Source organism: Halictus rubicundus, chromosome 8 (genome assembly GCF_050948215.1).
Source record: "Halictus rubicundus isolate RS-2024b chromosome 8, iyHalRubi1_principal, whole genome shotgun sequence".
Taxonomy (NCBI): Eukaryota; Metazoa; Arthropoda; class Insecta; order Hymenoptera; family Halictidae; genus Halictus; species Halictus rubicundus.
Window position 1 is genome coordinate 11,772,464 of NC_135156.1, and position 4,499 is coordinate 11,776,962.

The window sequence follows — 4,499 nt, forward strand, 5'->3', positions numbered from 1 at the left end:
CACGCGAGGAACTTGTATTTTTTTACAATATACCTGCGACTTGTTTTTTTTTTCTCACGCACGAATTGTGTACCATCGATCACGCGTTCGGTACCGATCAAATAGTACCGGAGATTTAAACGACATTATTGCAGCGAAAATATTCTGTCTGTCGTTGTTGTAATTTAGAAGTGGAAATTTGTGAGACAGGAGAGAAAAAATTAACGTCAATGTTTTATTTTACTATACACGATAAGCAATCTTGTGCGACATATAAGGTGAGTCTACAAGATGTTTCAGCATTTAGGGAAAAGTTTCGGATACAGTGGTATCTAAACGGAAAAATAAATTGACAGCAAATCGGAAATTTTACGATCCGTTTCTTTGAATAACGACTGTGATCGTCGAAAAATTTTATAGATTATTTTGTAAAACTTTGTAGATTCACCTTGTACTCTCAAAGTATAAGGTGATAGGCAGTTTGAACAGGAAAAATTGTTGATGCAAGAATGCGAGTGCCTTGTGTAAAAGAATATCGAGGAAAGTATGGTCTTAAAAATGATTAATTTGTTCATTTATTTGATGACCGTATTTTGGGAAAGTGCCTTCGTAATCGATTAAGAAATGTAGAGAGGAAAATTCAAGAAAGGTTCTCCATATTTTCATCAGAAATTATCTGTTATCGAATAATATAACAAACATATCTTTTTTACTTGCTAATACCAATCGCAGGGTTGCATCTAGTCATAGTAATGTGCAACGAGAGAAACGGTCGTGTATTAACTTTTAACATATTCGAAGAATCATTTTTTACAAAATTTGTTCACTCTATAATACGCTATTTTATGAAAGTTTATATCGAACTGACAAACTCAGTAAGTATTTTTACTATAACAATGGATTTTGAACAGTTTTGTTAGATTTAATTCGTTCATTTTAAGTACATAAGATTGTACTCGAGTGAAATTTTATTATACTTGAAAATAAACGTTTTCTTTTTTTTTGCGCTGAAAAGGAACGGAAGTTATAAGTATTACATTAAAGGTAATTTTCAATGTAAACGGAGCTTTTTTTAAATTTATTCGAAACCATTACACATAGTTTTGTTTTAAATAATTCCAGAGCAGGATCCAGGTCTGTTTCTTGTCAAGTGATTTTCACAAGATTTTACGCATTTATGACAAAAACGAGTAAGAGATACGAAAGACAATAAAGAGATCAGAATAATTTAAGAATTCGGTATTTGCAAATGATTGAAATTATTCACAAAAGAATTAAATTTCTGTACAGTTGCACAACCATTTTTGCATAAAGATCCACAGTCTATTGATAATAGTGTAATCCTACGTACGATTCGAAATTATACTTGGATCTTGGCTCGGTTATAATGCTAAATCAATGTTTAAATTTAATTAGGCAAAGAATATTATTCAAGTGTTTTCGAAATGTATATATCCTATAATAAAATAAATATAACACAGTAAAAGATGAGGTACGGAAACAATAAATACTGTTATTTTAGGAATAGTAATAGCTTCGCAAACTTTGCGAGGAAAGTCTTGCCAATTTGAGCGTTACGTTCAATACAAGGGCAAATGTGAAGTCATAAATAAATCGAAGGGTTTGGAATAACATGTTGTGCAACACGTCTCACCTCCGAGCCCTTCTATCGTTATTCAGTTTCATGGTTTCATCCTTCGAACGAGTGGGAGTAAATTGAGGTAGGTTCCCCGAGATGTTAGTTTTATTCTGTACGGATTCGTTCCAGCATAATCGTGGTTAATTATTGCGGTGCCCATAGCAACTCCGTCGGGGAAATTATAACCATGACACGCGCTTTACGTTAACATTTCGAAATTATCAGAAGTTAGAAAGTTAAAAAATGATTGAAAAATAAATTAAAACATTCCAAAAGTTCTTTATTAGTTTGAAAGTGCGATTTTACATCCTAAGGCACGCGAAAAACCGTTTCCACCGACCCTAAGGGTCGATGCATACCTCAAGCAAGCCTGGCGGTTTTCCCCGTTTTGAGAAAAACGTATTTTGGGGTCCGGGAAAGCCACTTGAGAGGGTTCGAGATATGCTCGGAACAAAGACACAGCGTGTCGTCTGCTATCAGAACCCTAGGGGTTCCCAGAACTATGCTAGAGCCTAACAGGCTACTAGCGTGGCAGCACGAAGGCAGAATGAACATGCCGTATTTATTTAAAAAGCTATTAACTAGAACTTTTCAGAATTCGTCGTGGTAATAGGTGGGGAATACGTTGTTAACACGTTGAACGCCACGTCAGCCATATGTGGCTGACGGAATTATTTGTGCAGGTTTTAAAATGAATTTTTACGTTGATATATTCATTGTACTAAACTTAATTAGGATCTGTAACATGCAAGACAGTTGGAGGATTACTCAGTATCGTACATTTAATTTTTTGCAATTTTTATTTCATTAAATAACTTACTTTGATTTTATGGAATTTTTGGGGTTTCTAGTTTGGCGTTCAAAGTGTTAAGGAATTTAAACGTTATAACAAACAAAATAACAATTTGTTACAATGGTAACAAAAAAAAAGAATATCATCTGACAATCTGTACGGTGAAACAATTCGTCAAACAACTCAAGTAAACACGGCGGAGGTTCTGAACGTTCTGGTTCGTCGCCGTGCTGAAAAAACGTGGACGGTGGACAATTTTCCTTGGAACGGCGAAAAACTAACAGTAATGACCTGCCGTAAACCTCTCCATACCGAACAGCCCCGTGGACAGTCGATAAACAAATCGAGCTTATCGTTAGGTCTGCCTATCCCCACCTCAGCCGTGCCCGTAGGCCCAATTTTTTGACTTCGAACGTCACACGCTCCATAGTATGTGTGACCGCTGCAGCCAATATTTTGAATCAGCCGAAAATGTATGTGAAACGAGGCCTGCCTCTTCCACTCTGATCCAATGGGCCGCGCATCAATACAATGCTCACCACTTCGGACCCACACAAAATAGCGTCTTGTCACCCTCTACAATCGTGTAGTAGTGGGCGGTAACGGTCCCCTACCCTATTAGGTTTTGCGGGAATCCTTAGAAGCAAATAAACGAATGCACTTATTTTGTATTATGCATTTATCACAAATAGGTTGGAAGTAGCAGATTTTCAGAATTTCGATGACGAGCTAATTAAACGACAAATCACTTTTTATGTAAACAACAGAAGCGTTTTACAATAAGGAAATTGAGTAAAATGAGTTCACTTTATCTTTTTTTTTTCAATTTGCGTTATTTACAATACAATTATACAATTTTTAAAAATTATTGCACAATTTTAAAGTTTAAGCATGATATAATAAACGATTTGTAGAATCACTCTACGTAAAAGTACAAATTCCTTCAGCAGCTGAAGTTAATTTTCTATTAGAAGCAAAAGCAGTAAAATTATGTCGTACCGCGCAATAATGACGTTGATTATAGAACTCTGTAATTACGATGGAATGTTAATGAGACGAAGTACTTTGCGAAACGCGATTTTGTTATTAAAGGGTTTACCATGAAAGTACTTGTGTGTAATTCTGTCATGAGAATGCCAAAGAAAACCAGATGGTACAAAATGTAAAAGGATAAACGAACTCAAATAATATACTATATTTACCATGTAGCGACTATTTCGTTCTCTATATAATCTTGTTACACTCGTAACAAATTAGAAATAATGACGATACTTGTGTCGTTCGTGTATATATATACATATAACGTGCATACGATTACCAACGACCCTATAAAGTATGGTAGCTCGAAAATTTCGATTTTCTAATCATTTTACCAGAATTAGAAGGTTAACAACAAAAAATCAAAATTGACGGCTACCTGTAACTATTACCAGGGCTAAATTGCGCTACATAAAATATATGTAATTGTATAGTATGTGCTGCGAGGGTTGTTTGAATTTCTTTTGGATTTTATAATTTTAATATAAATAAAATTACTTGAAATGTGTCAAATATTACTTTATTTTTAAATACTAACAAAACAATCAAAAATAAATTATAACTGGTACACTCAATGATATAAAATATATAAGTTATCTTTCTCAGTGTTATACGTACCTGACTCGATATAATGCAACGTATCACATGATTAAAGATAAAATGTTTATCCGTTATCATATAAAGATTGGTAGTGTAATTTATATCACTTCGAAACACGATCGGATAAAATAAGTTTTCAATTCATAAGTAAGTAGGTAAGTTCGATCATTTATTTGAAATAATATTCAAAATGGCGGACGTCAAAGTAAGTGTAAAATCAGTAACATTAAAATATGTCAAAAAACTGCGTTAAAGAAATAAGGTAGATATATGTTTAAATAAAAGGAAAGTGAATGAAAGCTACTGTATTTTGAATACATTCAGTAACATAATTTATTTCTTATTCTACAACTATTTGAAATTTATGAAAGCTGAAAACCTTTAATATATTTTCTTTTTCGGCATTTAAAACGAAACCAGCATGTCGTCTATTTTAATAGATTAAAAATA